Source organism: Peromyscus leucopus, chromosome 1 (genome assembly GCF_004664715.2).
Source record: "Peromyscus leucopus breed LL Stock chromosome 1, UCI_PerLeu_2.1, whole genome shotgun sequence".
NCBI classification, from domain to species: Eukaryota; Metazoa; Chordata; class Mammalia; order Rodentia; family Cricetidae; genus Peromyscus; species Peromyscus leucopus.
The window spans coordinates 188979056-189000938 of NC_051063.1; the positions used below are offsets into that span (position 1 = coordinate 188979056).

The 21883-nt window shown below is 39.6% G+C and overlaps 1 protein-coding gene and 1 pseudogene across 1 annotated transcript in view; both read right to left on the reverse strand.

The window, feature by feature from the left end:
- The window catches only part of LOC114683972 (zinc finger protein 420-like), a 593185-nt gene that overhangs the window by 295615 nt on the left and 275687 nt on the right, over window positions 1–21883 (reverse strand). The window lies entirely within an intron of this gene.
- Window positions 16520–21883, reverse strand: part of LOC114683976 — a 30476-nt pseudogene continuing 25112 nt past the window's right edge.

The window sequence follows — 21883 nt, forward strand, 5'->3', positions numbered from 1 at the left end:
AGAACTAGATAGATGAGAACCTAGAAGGGACAGAACTAGATGAAGGAATTAAGATAGAACCTAGAGGGGATAGTAGATAAATATAGAGCAATTAGGCAAGAAAGGAGCTAGGCATGAGAATAGAACTGAAGCTGTGTATAAAGGATGTTATGCCAGAGGAATTAAAGCAAGTGGACTATAGAACTCGGTGTGCTGAGATTCTATTTCCTGAAAATAGTCCTCGCCATTAGTAGTTCTCTCTCCTGAGCCCCTGGGATGTATAATATTGAGGCTGGTTCCTCTAACATTATACACGACCTGGCACCCTTGGGTACCCAGTCTCAGGAAGAGTAATCTACCAAGCACACTCAAAAAGCAGTGATGTGCTTGGTAGAGGCTGTCCAGAGAGGAGGCAGTCTCTCTGGAAAGTCTTAAAGGGGACCCCTGAAGTGCCGGCTACCGACAGACCTCACCAAAGGTGCTGCAGACCGGGAAGAACCCCAGGCCTTTTTGTGGTGAGTAGTTGAATATCTCCCTTCACTATTAAGAATCCTTCTTGCACCATGAGTCAGAACAAGCCAAAAGAGAATCCGTTTTTGATAGAAATTACAGGACACAGGCTTAAGATGAAAGGCACTTCAATCAGCTCTAGTCTGTTTACAGGGTTAGGGAAGCAACAGACTATCTTAATTTCATAAAGCCCCCTAAAAACGTAAGGAAAGATTTAGGAGACCCCTAAAAGCCACCAACCTTATGAAATTGATTTACCATCAGATTATGATAAGCGGCAGAGATTCTAACCCCTCCCTTTTAGGGAGAAACCTGCTGTTACTTCATTCAGGGTCTTACAAGCAGGTAACACAATATTCTTACACTACCAGACCTCCTGAGAGCATAAACCAGAGCTAATGAAGTTCACTATGTTCTCCATAGTAGCTGCAGTGGCCTGCTACAGTCTTTTTTCTTTTTTTGCTAAAACTATTGGAATCTAAAGGCTAACTTGAGCCCTAAACTTCTCACTCCAGCAGCCAAATAGGAGCTCATTACAGTGGCCTTCATTTTAATAATAATGCAAGCCTCACATCCAGAGCCGGTTTAAAAACTAATGGCAACTCCCAGCTCTTCTAAAAAAAGTCTCTTTCTCTCTCTTCCCTCTTTTTGGGTTGACTTTTAAGTTCTTGGTAATTTACAAAACTCTTGGCCAAGTACAAGAACTTCAGTTAACCCATTTCAAAAAAACAGGTCCTGTTTAGGGGATGTCCTACTACGACCTGTATGGATTCATCAGACCCCTGAAGACGTTTGGGGGTTGGAATCCTAAACATCTGCCTTCTTCCCTCTGAACCTAACTATCTGCTGTTGGAGACCGACTCTGGACAGCTGTGTCTTGAACCTTGTGTTACCTGCCACGATTTATCAAGCCTCGTGTAAATAAGAGGATTTTAGTCTAACCTAGGAATGTAGGATTAAATAAACCTCTTTAAATCAGCTAGCTGCAGGGGCCTGGGACCAAAGCGACCTCCTGCTGACCCTCCTTAGGAATTTTCTTTGTCCTCTCCTCACTCCTGCTCCCCCTCCCTACTCGAAGCCCTGTTTATAAGCTCTAACACCCAGTCAATAAACGAGTCCTTGACGCAACTCAGACTGACTCTGTCTTTCTTCACGCGCTTGGTCTCCTTTCCCTCTCGCCCCCCATTGATTCACAGGTGGTCCCTCCTCGAGACCCTCGAATAACCTGGCCTGCTGGACGGGTCAATCTGCTATCTGCATCTCAGCTCACTTCTGTCTGTGGGTCATCTCCACTCTTCTCCTCACCTTGCTATTTCCGGTGGCTATCTGGCTTGATACAGACTGGGTGCAGCTGCTACAAAAAAAAAAAAAAAACCCTCCTCTGTTTTGTTTTTTTTACTGTACTTTATCTCATTTCATGATACACCTTAAAGGATTTATTAAATTGTTACTCTCCTCATATACTATATTTTTGAATAAGAGTTTCTGTTTCTGTAATAAAATAACTTCATTACAAACTTAATATTTTTAAGGCTAAACCTGACAGGTATAAAACCTAAGTTCTAAGTTTATAAAGACAACTAACTTATAAATTGTTAAGAATAAGTTTACTTTAATTACAGACAATTAAGAAATAAAATTTATTGATTGATTGGCTGACCTAAACTGTAAACTGTTAAGGATAAGTTGTACTTAAGCTATAAGCTATTAGAGATAATTATTAGGATACAAATTAAGGGTTAATCTCTTATAAATGATCAAATTCTCTAACATATGCAAAATCATATTTATATACATGCTATGTATGCTAAATTTCATATAATCAATTTATTACTTAGCCACCTAGCATTTAAAATGTTTAAGCTTTGGAAAAAACTGCCATACCCCTTATTGCCAGGGTTTTTTCCAAACTATGCTTTGAGATAATTTAGATTATATTTCCATTTACTGGGTTTAAAGATAATTTGCCCTGCTATCCAATTTCAAGTAAAAGATAGCTCACTTAACAGATTTCAAAATGACCCTTTACTCTTCCTTTATTAAAAGAAATTCACTTTACATTGGCTATTCTCAATAATCAATCACTTATTTCTCCTGACAAATTTAATACATAGATACTTTTGGATATAAAGTTTTTATAGGAGTATAAAGGTTTAGATATAGAGAATGTTTAGGAAAGTTAAAAAATAACTTATGATATATGAATTGCCAGTTATTAGGATAGATCATTGTAACACATAAACATCTAGATATGTTATTAATGATACATAAATCTCAGTAATAATCTAGAGATACTGAGGATGTATGCCTAAGTTAGATCTATGAATAAATTTTTTATTGAGGTATGAGATATATAAGCTTTATGAATGGACTTTTATGCCTTAACACAAGAGTCTGTGGACCTCCCCAGAAGGGACACTGGGGCTAAATATAGGCTGTAACTCCTCTGATGTACAAGGTATAAAAATTGTCCCAGCAAAGGTTGATCCTGACTTTACTAAAGAAATTAAGATTATTGTACAACCCTCTACAAAACAATTGAGATTCATGCAGGGCAGTGCCTAAGGCAGCTGCTGGTGTGGATTCCAGCAATAAGGCCTTCTGGGTTCAGGAAATTAAATATTCCAAACCAACTAAACACTTAAAATACAGGGGAAAAATAATTGGCTTGCTAGACATAAGCACGGTTGTTTCTTATATTTCAGGAAAAGATTTGCCAAGTACTTAAGACGACTATTACTCCTTTGTCTCTTATAGGCCTAGGTCAACCTAATATTATTGCTAGCAGCTCAAAAATATTAAGATGGTCAGATAGATAAAATTATGACATATTCTGCCCATATGTCATCCTCCATACCTAACACACTATGGGAAAGAGACATAGTGTAACAAATGGATGTACCATTAATCTCTGCTATGAATTAATTGCTCCACCTGCAGGGCTTCAACAGGTTCTCGACCACCCTAAGGAGGGAATGTAGGGACAGGAGATACAAAGGAAAGACACCAAGTCTAGATTCTGATCAAGGTGCCCTTTATTTTTCTTCCAGAAAGGTTTATATAGTTCCACAGGGGAAGGGCGGGGAGCAAGAAGCTGTTATCTGCATAAGGTGGGGCAAGCTAACAGGATGTTTGTATAGGATGTTTACAGGGTGAGAGGGTCAAGGGCTCTGACTCAATGTCCTGTTGCTAGGCAACCTGACTGTAAGCTGATCTAGTTCCCTGTCTTATTGGGGTCTGTATTTTTCCACTAACTAGAGATTCTGTCCTTGTCCTTGACAACTAATATCATCTCAAATGCACTAGATGGGTTTTAAACTTAAAGGAACTTGAGTAAACAAGCTCAAGGCATAATTGGGCCCTTTATTCCAGAAATTATAATGACAGACATGGCCTAAGGTATCAAAATTATCCTAGGGGCCATTGTCCACTGTTGACCCCATTACTTGTAAATCTGATGCTCCTATCTGGGTTAAGCCATGACCTTCAAATGCTGAGAGAATTGTAATTGCTACCTGTCTGGTGGAGGAAAAACTTAAATATTGGGCAAATAAAGCCCCCCACCAGCCTTTAAATCACCCCAATATCTTTTTATTTAGGAATATCAGGCGTATAGACTGCTACAAGACCTTAAGAAATTAAATACAATTTATTAAAGCCAAGGGGAACCTCACAGCCTGGCTTCCCATCTCCCATGGCCATCCCCAGAAACCAAAAAATAATTGTCATAGATGTACAAGATTGCTTCTTTACCATGCCTCCTCACCCTAAAGATTGTCAGCATTTCAAATACTTTTAGCTTGCCTACTCACCCTGCCATGATGGAGGCCAAAGCGGACATACAGAGCAGGAAATGTTTATCCAGGACTCATTCTTTGAACAGAGTTCCTCATTTTATCCATACAGATTAACTTTCAGAACTAACTGTCAGTTATAGCTTCCTCACGGTCCCCCAACCTAATAATTGTGTGTGTGTGTGTGTGTGTGTATCTTACAATAATTTTTTGCACAGATGATATATTTATGTCAAACTATGAAACTTATGAGTCTATAGAATGGCAAATAACTCTACAGGATATTCTGATACCTTTTCTTATGTCTGTCCAACAATTACAAATTCTTTCCCTATAGAAGCTCACCATAAGGCCTACATAATTATGATTTATGGTTATGAAATGAGAAGTAATACACCATTTATTTTACTGCTTTTCAATTTTAGGAATGCCTGGAACTCATATATAGACAACAGCCTTACATACACTTCAAGAACTCTTAAGAGTTGATGCTTAATTTTTCATATCTCCCACTACAGGCATTCCTTATTACCCTCAGGCCAAGCCACAAAGTTACACCTAAGCCTCTATGATCTTCTCACTGGTATTTGAAAAGGTCCTGATGTTTTCATACTGTCAGGAAGAAGATATGCTTGCATGTCTTCACAAGACATTGACCTGCCTTTATGAATCCTGGATTGCCTGGTCACACCATATACTAGGCAGCTGCAGGACAAAGGCTCCCTAAAGCTGCCAGACTGAATACAGGCTGTTATTTACTGCTAGATTCTTAAATATTGAGCTTTGAATATGAATAAATTGATACAATTCCAGATCCTTTTGATGAACTGTTCATCAATGGTATAAAACTTATAGAAATATGATTAGAAATAATAATTCTGTTCTAAATATATTTTATTAACTTTGTCAAAAGATAATGAGGCTTGAGAGATATATAAATGACACATTTCAGATTTCATTCTCTGGCTATCCTGATTCTGTTGAGACTCCAAAGATTCATATTTTTGTCTGACAAAATTTACCACTGTTATATTGCTAACATGTCTAAGCTTTTGTCCATTAAGAAGGTTCTTATCAACTTCAGGAGATCAAAATTTGCCAAAGCTCACAAACCAAGAAGGACTGGGAGGAATGCAACCTAACTACAGTTCTTATCTCCCACTTACAAAAATTTCTTTTTCTCCTCTGGATGGGGGAGGAGCCTTCCCTCTCCCTGGCCTGGTATCCCCTCCTCTCATCTGCTAACCATGCATTTAATATCCCATAGGTACGCCTAAGAGAAAAAGTTTCCTCTTTAAAACTCCTCATCTTTAAAACTCCTTGGCTGCATGTTCTACCATTAATACACATATTTGTTTCCAGCAGAAATTCTAACCATTTAAAGAGTTACAGGTTGTCATCCTCTGGACCACGGACATGCTGTCTAGCTGCAGGTCTGCATCCCACCCTCCAGGACACACTGATGTGCTGTCCGGCCCAACCCTGCGTCACGCCCTCCAGCCCTCGAGACAGAAAATTCTGCTACACTGCCTGTCTCACAGAGCCTGAAACAGCCTGCGCTTCCTGGGTTTCCACTGCATCCCAGGCCTCAAGACCCCCAGCTTCACCCCCATATCTGCAGGAAGTAACCATGAGAGATTTCTACAGCCCCCTTTGTCACATACCCCTTTTTCTGAACTGAACTATCCAGCCCAGGGGCTAGACTGCCCTTAAAAATGCTCTATTGTTAATTGTGTAAGTTCTGCCCATGATCCTGAAATATATGTACTATCAGATATTCTCCTCATGTACTTACGACAATTGTTCTGTATGTAAGTCTTGCCATGTATACCCTGACACAGGTTATTACTGTTTTCTCATAGCTAGTGGTTTAACATTGCATCGATTACAAATTTAAACTAGGTAAGCTTCAGCTGCAGCCTTAGTCCCACAGGTGCTCTTGACTCAGGTAACTTGTTAACTATGCCTCCTTAAAATACAGGTTAGCCAAATTAATACCACTAACCAAAGATTAATAGATACAGTTAATGGTCCAAACTAACCATTTATTCTTGATAAGTCACAATCATAGTATTCAGACACTTTTGACCATATTATGCTATACTAGCTAAGGATAGATTTTTATGATTACTCATCTGCTCCCTTTTGGAGACAGAGATATTCTAACTATATACAGCTATACCTATTAGATGGTTAAACTAATCCTCAGCCTGCCATCTATATAGAGTATTGATTATTAATATATATTATAGGTACAATATTGATTAAATAGTAATGTTAATTAATCATTACTTATCATTTTTCAGAAATTTCCAAACTTAAGTTTATCTACATATTCACTGTCTTAGAAAAATTTTTTTTTAACTAAACAAAAAAAGGGAAACTGCCACGGGCCACAGGAATATATCATAAGAACTCAGCTGGTTATGGCAAAGTCACTACCTGGAGGAATCAGGGAATTCCTCCAGAGGAAGCCAAATCCCAGGGAGTTTTTGGTGTTACTTGGCTTGTTATATATCAGCTGTATTCTGTTATGAAAATCATGTGTGCCTTCATAGTTTTTGAAGCCAATTGACTTTTCCTAAGAAGGGCTAACAGTGTAGACTGATCACTCTCTGGACATACACATTCCAGGTATTTGGAGAACAGCCTCAGGAAAGGCTTTCTCTGGAATCAGATTATCTCCCTTGGCCACTTTCAAGGACTACAGGAAACACCACCCAGGTGGGCGCCCATTGTTAGTCCCAGGTAGACTAACAATGGTAACAGCCCACATGCAAGTCTCCTGACTTATGGTAAATTCCACAAGGAGACACCATCTAGGAGAGGTGGACGTTAAGTAATAGCTTTACACAATTTAGCTTGGACACTCCCTTTTATATACCGGGACTTCCAGGGCACAAGAGAGAGAAGAGAAAAGAGAATGGAAGAACTAGATGGGTAAGAACTTGAGAGGAACAAATTGAGATGGGGAAGAACTAGATTGAAGGGCTAAAAGAGAGGACTAGAGGAACGAGATGGAAGATGAGGAAGAGCCAGATGGGGAAGAACAAGATGAGGAAGAACCAGATATGAGAGAAGGAGACCGGAGAGGAGCTGATAGGGGAAAGAACTAGATAGATGAGAACCTAGAAGGGACAGAACTAGATGAAGGAATTAAGATAGAACCTAGAGGGGATAGTAGATAAATATAGAGAAATTAGGCAAGAAAGGAGCTAGACATGAGAATAGAACTGAAGCTGCGTATAAAGGATGTTATGCCAGAGGAATTAAAGCAAGTGGACTATAGAACTCGGTGTGCTGAGTTTCTATTTCCTGAAAAGAGTCCTCGCCGTTAGTAGTTCTCTCTCCTGAGCCCCTGGGATGTATAATATTGAGGCTGGTTCCTCTAATATTATACAAGAGAAGTTCGCTATGGATGTTTTGCATTCTTGCATCCTAGCTGTTTACAACAAAATTCAGGATACACAAACAAGGAACCTCCCTTAAACTGTTTAGGAGGAAGGAAATGGGCAGGGAATTAGCATAGGGAGGACATCTCATCAAGATCAGCAAGGAAGGCAACAGTCACCCAAGGAAGGGGTGGGGGGTCAGGGTCCAAATGAAACAAGAAATAAAAAATGGAAAAAAAAATAATAATAACTCAAATAGATCAATGAGGTAGGAGACAGAATATCAGGCCTGAAGACAAGGTAGAAGAGCTGGATGACTCAAAGTGTGAGACCAAAATGAGCCATCTTAGAAATAAGACTAAAATGCTTTCACCCTAAAATTAAGGCCTAAGATTTCTCCTTTTGGGAATAGGCCATTAGTTACTGAAAGCAGTCAGTTCAGATTCCAGAAACCAGGAAGTGTAAAAGTACAGAGTCACAAGATAGTCACGAGGTAATGCCTGCCAGACTATGGAATGTCCTCTCCCTGGTTTCCAGGGTAACTGACCACAGAAATGCCCCCACCTGAGGGCAGCCAATGAGAAATGGTGGTGGGCAACCACTCCCTTAGAAATAATTTCTAGAAGTCCCTAGAAGCGAGCCAATCAGAATTGTACCTGTACTAGCACCCCTAAATGATGTAACCTTGTGACTTTTCCCTTTAAAAACTGAGCTTGCAGACAGGTGGGCACTTCCTCCAGCCTCCACTGCATTGGATGTATTGGACGAAGTCCCTGCCTAGGCTTGTATTGCTTTTGGATATCCAGAATTAAACCTTGCTTTTGCATTCTGGCATGCTTGTCTTTGGTGGTCTCTCTGGGGGTCACGATCTGGGCACAACAAAAGGAAATAAAGAATTAAAACAAAAATGCTCCATGCAAATAGCACTAGTTAAAGGGTCCCTGTGAGCCTCTCCCCTTCCTAGGCTGATTGTGTCCAGGGCTGGCCTTGACTGAGCCCAGTGCAGGTGAGTACAGTTGCTCTGGGTTACTGATTACAACAGCTGTGTGGAGTCTAGAGCATGACATGTCCTGATGGTTCCCCATGTTTGTTTTCTATTTCCTTCCCACTGCCCCTTCCTCAGTATTCCCAGAGCATTGATGGGAGAGTATAACTGAGCTGTTGAAGGCTGTGCCCATTTCAATGGCTTATTTTATGCATCTTGAACAGCCATAAGCTTGTACATTCACCACTGAGTTTTCAAAAGGAATTTTCTGTGTTTTCCATAACAGCACCTTCAGTATGCTTCCCAGAAGACAAACTTGTTCTTGAGTTAGCAAAGTACAACATCCCCATCTCACAGCACTGGGTGACTTCAGAACTGGGCTCTTAATGGTTTGACAGACCACTGACTTCCTGAGATACCTATTTCCTTCTAAATCTTCAGTCCCTGAAATGTCTTCCTCTAAGTCTCTTGTATAATATTAGAGGGAATAGCCTCAATATTATACCTGCCAGGGGCTCAGGAGAGAGAACTACTAATGGCAAAAACTATTTTTATGAAATAGAATCTCAGCACACAGAGCTCTATAGTCCACTTGCTTTAATTCCTCTGGCATAACATGCTATATACACAGCTTTAGTTCTGTTCTCATGTCTCATGTCTAGCTCCTTTCTTGCCTGATTTCTCTCTATATTTATCTACTGCTTCTTCTAAGCTCTATCTTAATTCTCTTGTCTTAATTCTGTCTCATCTTTATCACAGAAATTCCCTTAGGTGAATGAGTCATCACCTTAATTTCTCCCACAAAATCAGTGTCAATTACTCCAGGGGCAACAAAGATCCCCTGCATGGTGGTGCTACTTCTTCCCATTAATAACTTCCCTACAGTGTGTTCTAACAAAGGTCCATAAACACCTGTAGGCAGGGCCTGCACCCCCATTTCAGCAGTCAAAACTACATAGATGGAGGAGCTGAGATCTAATCCAGGACTACCTGGAGTTGCTCTATAGAGGTCATGGATATATTTCTTTGCTGGGAGACTGATTGCAGCATTACCCCAAAGATCTATTTTGTTGGGGCTTGGGGCTAGCCCTTCCATCTGTTTCCTTGAAATGGATTCTCCTTGGTACCCATTCTTAGTAGACATTTATTGGTCCAATGTTTCCCTCTGTTGCATCTCAGGCATAACCCAGGCTCTCTATTTGCCCTTAAGCTATTTCTCCTGTCAGGACATTTCTTAATCTGACCACACTGGAAACAAACTCCCAGGGCTCTGGCAGCTCTCCCTGGTCTCAAGACAGGATGTCTTTGTTGATACAGAACATCTTTGACTGCTTTTCGATGTAATGCTGCAGCCATGACTGTCCCCAGATTGTACTACGGCCCTATATCCAAACATAGTTGGATATAGTCAGAGAGATTTCCATACTTTCTAAAAGGGCATATTGCAGCCTGGCATGCTGCACTGACATTCTCCTAGGCAAGCTGTTTAACAAGCAGAAGTCCAGATGCTGAATCTCCAATTAACCTGCCTGCTGTTTGCATCAGCCTGGAAATGAAATCCTGAAACAATGCATCAGGCCCTTGCCTTACCTTAGATAAATCCTCAGTCTGTCTTCCAGAGGATGGAATTTTATTACAGGCTTTTTGGGCAGCTGCATTAACCTGAGCACACACTGCTACATCAAAATTTAACTATTGACCTATCTCCTGAGAAGGGCCCTCTCCTGCAAGCATGTCAAAAATAGTGGAAGTCTGCTGGAACCAATTTATTTCAACTGTGGCCTGACATTGCTCTTCGAACTTGCTTTTCCATAGCAAATAATCCCCATCTGACAGGCAGGCTTTGACCATTTGTTTTCAGTCACCCAGAGGCAGGGCTTCTAAAGAAAGGCTTTCTAACAATGTTGTGAAAGCAGAGGTCAGGCCATATTGACTACATGCTGTTTTTAGCTCCTTGAGTTGTTTAAAAGGGATTTGATCATGAATTTGCATGATATTTCCCTGGGTGTCTTGTTGTTCTATCACAGGGAACATTTGAAAACCTTGTAATTCTCCTCTGCTAGCCACCTCCTGAATGCTGACTTGAAGAGGAGATGCAGCACTAACTGAGGGTTGGCAAGGTTCCAGGGGACTTTTGTGCTAGACCAGTTGTGGGAAACCTGTCCATCCCTAACAGATGCCCCCACAAGTGAGCCTAATCCTGCCCCTACAGAAGAGAGATGAATATCTTTCTGAGAGGGAGAGACCTGAAGAGTTTCCAGTTTTTGAGTAAGAGAAATTAAATTACTAAGCTTTTTAAGTTCTTCAGTTGCTCTCTTTTCTCATCCCATGCTTTCTGCTCCATCAAGTCGGCTTCATGACTAAGAGGAAACAGTGTTGTAAAAGCAGTTTCAGGTGCTGCTGGCAGAGCAGAGGATTTTGTTTCACCTGCATCTGCCTCAGAGAAAATTCCTCCCTGCTTCTCAGGGCTTAGATCTATACTGTCCCAAATCAATGCCCACAGGCCAAAAGCTTCCATGGGTATCTTTTCTGGCCTGTGTTCCTCATAATATTTTTTCCTTTCTGCTCAGATTCTCTTCCAGGAGTCTGCCTTCAGATCCCACAGTCAGAGAACCAAGGGCACAGTTCCCCTATGAACTCCAAAAATCTCTACTTGTCCTTGTTCTACCTTAATCCTCCTAGTTTTTAAATTTTCTACAAGTGAATCTTTGAAGATCTGCTATTTTCCTGCCCCATTTCAGCATAGGGAAATTCTACTCTTACCCTGTTACTTCTTATCCAATATTCCTATATTTAACTCATATTTTTACTTAATTTTTATAGATAGAAATTGAGAGGGGGACCTAAAGAGAGAAATATTTGCTGCAGCCTCACTTTTCACATTGGCATTTCTTTCAGCCACTTCACTTTCACTGCCAAAATAGAAAACCCCCGCCTTAAATTACCACAAACCTGGACAGGTCCACTGCTTCCAGCAGGTCTCCTAACCCTCATTTCACCAAGTCCCTCTCCCTGTTCATGGCACCATCTGTGGGAGACCTGCTCCCACTTTTTCCCAAGGTACTCTAGCAGACAGAGGGATGAGAAATATTTAAATAGAAATACAGTGGGGAGAAAAACAGAAATACAGGTAGCTTCAGGAGTGCCTGGATCAATATCCACTGAGCCCTTCTGTCTCTTCTAAAGGGCTTTTTAGAGGAATGCCAAGGGGTGGGACAAAAGACCTCTCCCTAGCTTAGCCAAGTGCTGACCCTTCCAATCACCCGGTAACCATTCATATGGTCAAGCCATCTCTCTTTTTTTTCTTTTTATTGTTGTTTTATTTTATAATTGAATTTAATTTTACACATCAGCCACAGATTCCCCTGTCCTCCCTTCTCCCACCCCACCGTGTGCTTCCTCCAATTCACCCCCAATCCCATATCTTACAGGACAAGGACTCCCCTGGAGATTCAGCTGAGCTTGGTAGATTCAGTTGAGGCAGGTCCAGTCCTCTCCTCCCTTCACTCAGGCTGAGCAAAGTGTCCCTGTATAGGCCCCAGGCTTCAAAAAGCCACCACATGCACTAAGGCAGGTCCTGGTCCCACTGCCTGGGGGTCTCCCAAACAGTTGACTGTCTCACTTATCCAGAGGGCCTGATCCATTTGGGTGCTTTTCAGTTATTAATTCAGTGTTCATGTGTTTCCACTAGTTTGGCTATTTATCCCTATGCTTTTTCCAATCATGGTCTCAACATCTCTTGCTCATACAATCCCTCCTCTTTCTTGCTGATTGCACACCCAGAACTCCACCTGGGGCCTGGCCATGCTTCCATCAGTCATTGGATGAAAGTTCTACCACAACAATTAGGGTATTTGGCCATCCGAGAAGCAGTTTAGGTCAGTTCTGTCAAGCCATCTCTTAATGCAGCCCTCAGATCTTACTAGGAAACCTCTGGGGGCCTCCACAATTTATTCTAGAACTAGCATTTGGTCAAGAATCTCCATGATACACACCATTAACCATGAACAACATTCACAACTAATGTACACCAAGATTCCCACTCTGCCTAATCACTGTCCACACTGATTGTACTAAAAAATAACATAACCTGCAGAAAGTGCAACAGAAAGAACTGAGACATACAGTATTAGTGGAGATCCAACTTACTGCAGTCACCATCCAAATCAGTGTGCACTTTCTTAAAAAACCAAAGAGGCAAAAAATTCATATAAAATTCAACTGAATCACACATGTGGTTTTGTATGAAATGACTAACTGTAGTACATTCTTGAAATAACAAGTAATTACTCACTGATTAACATGCATATAAAGAGCAACAAAAACACTGAGAAATGGCTACCAATTTCTAATTCAAACATAGTGACACAATTGGTCAGTTGTATTGGCTAGCCATTCCAGCTTTGGTCTGGAAGTTCCAACCCCCACTGAGGCTTCAGTAACTATCACGCCTACAAGGTGGGGTCAGGAGAGGGCCCTGAAGACCCGAGATCCAGATGCGCCATGCTGTCTTGTTTCCTGGACCCTGGATGCTAGAGGTAGACTGAGGAGAGTTCTCCAGAGAACACCACCAGACTGCACTGCGTCTTTCCCAGAACCCACAACCTACCTATCCCTTCATTTGTAAGTTAGACCACTAAATAAATCTCCCTTTTAACTACGTGGAGTGGCCTTAATAATTTCACCAATAGTCAGTCTTCTCTGCCCTAGAGATTATAGATTATAAACAATTTCTTTCCAAAGGAATGCACAATTTTAGTGAAATGAACAAAGTAAAGCTAAGAGGATATGAAAATTTGAAAAATCTTGATATGTTCAAAAAACCTTCACAAGATTAAAGCAAGATTCAAAACATATTACAATTATTGCAAAGAGAACCATTCATTGAGCAATGGTATGAAGACAGACAACAGGAGATATCAATGGGAACACAAAATAGAAAGGTTTTTAGTACTTTAAAAGTTTAATAAATCAACGAACTGATGGTATTATATTAGGGACTGAGAAAAGGGGCCTAAAATAAAATCTATAGGAAATACAGAAAGAATACAAGTCAGGAGATTAGGAAACACTGATACAGGAATATTTCTAGATCTACAGTATCCCAACATCAAAGTAAGGAAATTCATATAAATTATATGAACACTCAAGGTACATACACAGTCAAATAAAGTGGATTTGCCCCTAATATTAATTCTTACGTAAAGTCAGTACATGTACAATAGGATAATCTTGAAATTATTTACAGTAGACTAATCCTGATTTTTTTTTATAGAGAAACAAAATGTGGCAAACCCAAGCTCATTTCCTATTTGTTCACTTGTGTTTTTAAAACTTGTACTTTAGATTATGGTCATCAGTATTTTGACAGCATGTATGTGTGTGGTCTGTTTGTGGCTTATACCTGCTGAGATTAGAGGAAGGCATCCTATCTACTATAATTGAAGTTATGAATGGTTGTCATCAGTGGTGCATGTCATCTTCAAAACAGCAAATGTTATTAACTGCTGAGCCAACTACCTTCCCCACTCTATTTCCAATATCACTGGAACCTCTCACTACACCTACCTAAATTGTCTCAAAATAACTGGTACATGTGGTACTGTCTGCTTTCTCTCCACCTTCCAGGCCTATTTGTTCTGCTTCACATGTGAGAAGTCTGGCTTATAAGTGAGTCCAGGCTATGAGAAAGAAATTTTACAAAATATTTGTATTTCTAACACAGCAATGTGCTCTATAAATAAAGAGAAAACTAAATACAGGGTTTCGAACAGAAGATTCCATAATCATCATGCAATGTCACAGTATTAAAATACTCCTTTTAGGGAGCATTTTCACTTAGCATAAGTGAATTTCCACCACTCCTAATCGTAGCTCAATCAAAAACCGAGTGTTGGCATGGAACTGAATGAGTGTGATGACAATATTTATACACTACTGAGTTTCTTAACTTATCATGGACTGAAAGTAAAAGAAGTCTTACACCTTGCAAAAGGACCAACATGAAGAGCAGACAAAGAACCATGTGATATTTCTTTCTCCTCTCAGGTTCTAAATTTACACTGTGATACATGAGACTCATTTACACTGAGCTCATAAACTTGCAGAGTAGTTTCATTGAAAACTCAATGAACAATAAGCAGAAAGAGAGATAAGTGCACTCAAAGAAATGATATTACTAAAAATTCATCAACAACCAATCTCTGTAAAAAGCACCATGAGCAGTGTCTAGACATTGCCTTTCCTCCTGAAAGAAGTACGCAGCCTTAAAATGAAACGCCATCAAGACCTGGAATTCAAAGAGAGTGTGTGAGCCAGCTGTGTCGGTACAGTGCCTCAATCCTAGCAGTAAGTAGGGACACGCAAGTAGATCCCAAGTCCAGACCTGTCTCCACGGTGATTTCTGACACAGACAGGGCAACAGACTGAAATAATTAACAAAACAGAGCCGCCGCCACCGCCACCGCCACCGCCACCACCACCCCCAGGCTCACACATTTCTTAATGCAGTATTTATATCCTAGTGTCCATACATGTCAACTGGAAAATTAATGTGGAGTAAAGAAATCTGTGGTGAATTAGCATAATGATCCAAAGGTAACCAAACAGAGAAGTTTCAATCCATCAAACACCTGAAATTGGAATTCCCAGAGTCTGGCCAACTGGTTGTAATGTCCAGATTGTTACCAGCCAGTCCAGAGACCTAACTTCCCCCTGTCTGCTATCTAAGGATCAACACATCCCTGATGTAGCAATACTGACAGAAATTATCTATGAACATTTAAAAACAGGAGCCTGAATTTATGCAAGATTGCACTCACCATTAGCTCATGTTTCAAAAAACTACATTGCTGAGAACACCAAAATATTCTCAAACAATATTTTCCCATGAATATGACTTTCTACTTGGATTGAAATCTGAATTATGTAATGATTTGGATTTGTTCATTGTAACATACCTAAGGCCCACAATTTCTTAAGTCTTCCTGTTTTTAGTGTCAATATTGTAATAAAATGCTTTAGCATTAGACTAAATACTTTTTCATATTCCCAGTAACTCAAATTGATTTTTTTTCAGCACACATTTGGGGATTTCTAAGCTGTCTATAAATATGTACATTTTATCTTTTTTATACACTATCTCTTTAAAGCTTCAGAGTTTCATGATATTTGTATGGATGGACTTACACATGAAATGAACCTGAAGCTATATCCTTAGCAAAGACATTCACTGAGTTTTGTTTCATGATGAATATTCTGGGATGTCTTCAATATTAGCATTGTGTAAAGGATTTAACAAAAGTAATTGAAATTCACTTCTTGGGGCTTCTTTGGTGATCATGTAGAGCAGGCCATGACAACATCAGTAGTATTTGCCCATGGGTAGCAATTTCTGAGGGTGATTGGCGTTTAGTTGAAATGTGCGATATTAGTATGAGTTCAGAGCCATGCATGGAAACAACGCAGTTTGCATGAATTTGTTGCTAGGTTTGGAGCGGAATTTTCATTTGTCATTTTGCCCAGTTCTCTATCACTCCTCCTAGAATGCAAGGAAGAGAGCAGCCTTCTGAGGTTCCCAAACCATCTACATTCTGTATATATAGAGTCCTTTAGCTTACCCAAGTACTACTGTGGCAGGAACCCTGGAGCATTGAGCACAATCTTCCATACTTTAGTTGACTCAAATGCCTTCACTCTAATACAATGCTACCAAGTTCCTAATGCTGCAACCCCTTTAATACACAAATAATTAATGGGTTCAGTACATCTTTCATGAAACACTTTTCCTGGAGAGATGCAACATATATACATGCATCTATTCACCACAAATAGGAAATGAAAACAGAACCAACTGTAACTTGTGGACTTAGTCAGCTTTATTTGCCTTACTTAACAAACATGAGGAAGTAGTATTTTACCAGAGCAAAAGGGACATGAAGACAGTTGCCATCATTAAAATTTAAAGAGCATGGGATAAACTTAATGAATACTGAATACCCATAGAACACATAGGCCTATCTACAGATTAAGAGCATCCAGTCTTGGTCACACAATTTGCAATATCTCCTTCTAAGTGGCATGGTTGGTCTGGGTTTCTTTAATTGAGGTAAGCAGACTGAATCTTGTCAGGTTCAGGGATTTCTTTTAAGTTATTTTGAATGACGTAGTTCCTGTCTAATCAGCTTCCCTTCAAACTGTATCATTTCAGTCTCTAGCATACTGTTACACAATAGCATATTCTTTAGGCTTCTCAATGTTGTCTTCATGATGAATTATTTGAGATTGAACAAGTAAAAAGTTTTAATGAAAAATTTCCTGCATTGTCACATTTTCAGAATTTCCCTCAACATAATGTCTTATTTTCTAAGATTAAACATTATTAAAGGTTTTCACGAGTTTCTCATGTTCATGATTCTCCAGTGTGAAATTTCAAGTACAGCTAAGGACAGAGCTTGGTTAAAGCATGTGCCACATTATTTCCTACAGAAACTTTTGTCACCAGTTATGAATTTTCAGGTGTTTTCTTAGACTTGAAATGCAGGCAAAGACATTTCTGCATACATTACATTTGTAATGCTTCTGTCGCATGAATTCTTTGATGTGTTCTAAGGCTGGTTTTCTGGATAAAAGCTTTCTCACATTGACTACATTTGTAAGGTTTTTCTCCTGAATGAATTCTCTGATGAGTTCTAAGATTAAATTTCTGGGTAAAGGATTTGTCACACTCATTACACTGGTAAGGTTTCTCTCCTGTATGTATTCTCTGATGAGTTATAAGATGGACTTTCCTGATAAAGGATTTGTCACATTCACTACACTGGTAAGGTTTCTCTCCTCTATGAATTCTCTGATGAGTTCTAAGACTGCCTTTCTGGGTAAAGTATTTGTCACATTCATTACATTTATAAGGTTTAATTCCTGTATGAACTTTCTGATGTCTTCTACGTTCTGTGCCATTGGTAAAGGATTTGTCACACTCACTACATTTGTAAGGCTTCTCTCCTGTATGAATTCTCTGATGTCTTCTAAGATGAGAGCTGTAGGTAAAGAGTTTCTCACATTCACTACACTTGTAAGGTTTCTCTCCTGTATGTATTCTCTGATGAGTGCTAAAATTGCTTTTCTGGGTAAAGGATTTGTCACATTCACTACATTTATAAGGTTTCTCTTGTGTATGTATTCTCTGATGAGTTCTAAGATAGGATTTCCTGGCAAAGTATCTGTCACATTCACTACACTTGAAAGGTTTCTCTCCTGTATGTATTCTCTGATGAGTTCTAAGACTGCCTTCCTGGGTAAAGGATTTTTCACATTCATTACATTTGTAAGGTTTTACCCCTGTGTGAATTCTCTGATGTCTTTTAAGACCTGAAAATGTACAAAGGGATTTGCCACATTCATTACATATGAAAAATTTCTCTCCTGTATGGATTCCACAATGGTATTCATGGTGTAACCAAGTGTAGAATGTGCTAGTAGCTTGTTTACATCCAGAAGGTCTCTCTGTTCCATGACTTTTCTGATGTTTTGTATGACCTGAGCAGCAGAAAAAGGATTTGCCAAAATCATTGTATTTGTAAGTATTCCCTCCAGTGTGGAAGCTGTAATGCCTTGCCAAGTCTGATGTACAAAAAAAGCACTTACCACATTCTGTAACTTTGTAGGGTTTTTCTCCAGAATGGATCTTGTAATGCACTTTGAGTTGGGACAAAGGCAGAAAAGATTTATTACGTTTTGTACATTTATAGGATTTCTCTCTAATATGAGCTCTCTGATGTCTACTGAGACTTGAGTACATCTTGAAAATTTGTCCACATTGCTTGCATTGCTGTGGTTTCTTTGCACTGCTGGCTCGTTTCAGTGTGAGTATATGTTTAGGGTCAAAAGATTTATCATTCTCTGCATTTTTCTGTTTGTCTATTGCTGTGTGGATTAGTTGATTTTGACTAGTGATAGAACAAAAAACTAAAGAGCTTACACATTCTTTGTAATTGTAAGGTTCTTCTCCAGTGTTCCCACTTACATGTCGATTTATATCTAACGATTCAATAGAGGCATCTCTGTGATTAAGCAATCTGTCCTTGCACTTTTCTACAATGTCATTCCTGTCATACAGTGTACTCTCAGAAGATTCATGAATACCTTTGCCAAGCTCATTACATTGAAATGGCTTCCCTTGGATATTCACATGATCACAGAAAATAGGCTTTGTGCCTTGATCCAAGACGTTCTCATATTTATCACATATGCGATGGTTCTCTGGAAAATTAACACAATTTGGAATAACAGAGATTAATGCATGAGTAAAAGATCAATACCTGATGTGTTTGAGACATGTAAACTAGAAACTCTCAGGAAAGACATTTTCTGATTCACCATCATTAAACGAAAGCTCCTGAGAACCTCCAATGTGATATGTATCAAACACAGGGACCAATAACAGGCGTCTCATTCTTATCTAAACATTGTACCTTGCAGAAGGTAGGGCAAAGGGGTGATCAAGCAATAAAGAACTTTGACGAAGGAGCTCAGATGAAGAATGCTCCTCTCTATTTTCTTGTTTATGATTTTGAGACAGAGTCACACCGTGAGGCACTGCTGAGCTAGGAGCTCAATAAAAAACCCATGGTGATATGGAACTCAACATACCCTCTTGCTTCAGTATTCAAAGTGCTAGGGTTAAAATCATGCTGTGGCAGTTGGTCTCCTTTGAATTCTCAGAAAGGAACTTTCCATAATGAGAACACCTCTCAAAAATTAAATAAATAAAGGAACAACAAACTCACAACCAATAGCTCTTTCTCTACCTATAACCTCTGAACTTTTTTAAAATCAGAAATAAATGACTAGTATAATTTAATAGTAAAATCAAAATTCCAAATATTATGTGTACTGTAATACAGTTCCTTGCCCTGAATATACATTTTTTTTTGAATTTTGAAGTTTTCACCAAAAACTATATAAGAGGGCTAGAGAGATTACACAGTATAATTACTATGATACTTTTCCAGAGAACACATAAAAATGTAAAGGAAGCATCATAAGAAAGGTAAGTTAATAACCAGAATTCCCCTTAGTGCTGGGAGTCTCCAGACAGTTCAAAGAATGAATTTATTTATTTATTTATTTATTTATTTATTTATTTATTTATTTATTTTGGTTTTTCAAGACAGGGTTTCTCTGTGTCGCTTTGTGCCTTTCCTGGAACTCACTTGGTTGCCCAGGCTGGCCTCAAACTCACAGAGATCCGCCTGGCTCTGCCTCCTGACTGCTGGGATTAAAGGCGTGAGCCACCACTGCCCAGCCTAAAGAATTTATTTATATACAAAATGGGGAAAACAAAGGATGAATCAGGAATTGTATGAGAAGAACATTCTTACCCACAAAGACTAGATTGTAGTAATTCTCCAGCATCACATCCATGTACAATGCCCTCTGGGCAAAGTCTAGATATTCCCATTCCTCCAGTGAGAGGTCTATAGCCACATCCCTGAATGTTAACAGCCTCTGTAATGGAAAATTACCTAATTACCATAGGTGCTGCACAAAATGCTATCCTAAGTAAAAGAGATCTAAAGAACCAGGGATAGTTTTGTAATGCAAATGAGGCATTAGCCATCAATCAAGGACAAAAGTCCATGAGAAGTGATCTAGAGAGGTCAGAGGATAAGCATTGTTGCTCTCACATAGAAAATGTATACAATGACTTATTATATTACTTACATTCATAAGCTGTTTCTCCTTCATGAATTTTCTGATGATTTCTAAGACCTGAGCAGCCAGCCCATAAAAGATTTGCCACCATCACTACATTTGAAAATTTTGTCTTCAGTTTGGATTCTGTAAGTGCTGCAGGCCACAGGAAAATATCATAAGAACTCAGCTGGTTATGGCAAAGTCACTACCTGAAGGAATCAGGGAATTCCTCCAGAGGAAGCCAAATCCCAAGGAGTTTTTGGTGTTACTTGGCTTGTTATATATCAACTGTATTCTGTTATGAAAATAATGTGTGCCTTCATTGTTTTCCCAATTGACTTTTCCCTAAGAAGGCTAACAGTGTAGACTGATCACTCTCTGGACATACACATTCCAGGTATTTGGAGAACAGCCTCAAGAAAGGCTTTCTCTGGAATCAGATATCTCCCTTGGCCACTTTCAAGGACTAACAGTAATAACAGTCCATATGCAAGTCTCCTGATTTAAGGTAAATTCCACAAGGAGACACCACCTAGGTGAGGTGGACCTTAAGTAATAGCTTTAAACAATTTACCTGGGACCCTCCTTTCTTACAGCCTTACTAACTTTATAGATCTCTAACTCCTTACCTAACCACTTCTAGGAATAGTTAGATGACTTTCTGTGCTGACAGCTATGCTCAGCCAGAACCCCAGTTCAAGCCTCCCTGTAATTATCATCTTTGGCAGCAACTGGCCAGGTCCATCCCCAGATGGAGGAAAGTACCTTATCAGAGTTACCTCTGTACTCTCTAAGAACAGATTTAACCATCCAGGCTACCTGTTTGAGAAGGCCTGGCAGATGTGCCAATTAAGCTTTACTTCCTCCTTTCCCAAACCTTACCACCAGTTCCAGATCTCCCTTTAACTTTCATCAGAGGCATCTACCTCTACACAGGTTGCCTAGTGACTGAGCACACTTTCACCCACCCTGCAGATAAACAGCAGATAGCTTGGACAGATAGGAGCCACAGGAAAAAAGAAGACAGTTTATTTTCTCCCATTGACCTAGCAACTTGTAGATTCTTAACGTTTTCTGCCAATCACCTTTAAGATTATAGTTGAGCACATAAGAGCCCTCTTCTTAGATATTACCTGAATCTAGCCTTTAATTAATTCACTTCCCCATTGGTCACTTCTCTTTTGGGGTTGCAAATGATAATTAACAATTATTGCCTCCCTATGTAATTCTTATCACTCCTCTGTTTGACCCTGGAAGCCTGGCTTTGCACAGCTAAGGGAATAATGCTTGTAAGTGCATATATACCAGGACTTCCAGGGCATGTGAAGGACAGAGAAGAGAAAAGAGAATGGAAGAACTAGATGGGTAATAGCTTGAGAGGAACAAACTGAGATGGGGAAGAACTAGGTTGAAGGGCTAGAAGAGAGTATTAGAGGAAGGAGATGGAAGATGAGGAAGAGCCAGATGGGGAAGTACTAGCTGGGTAAGAACAAGATGAAAGGGACCTAGATGTGGCAGAATTAAGA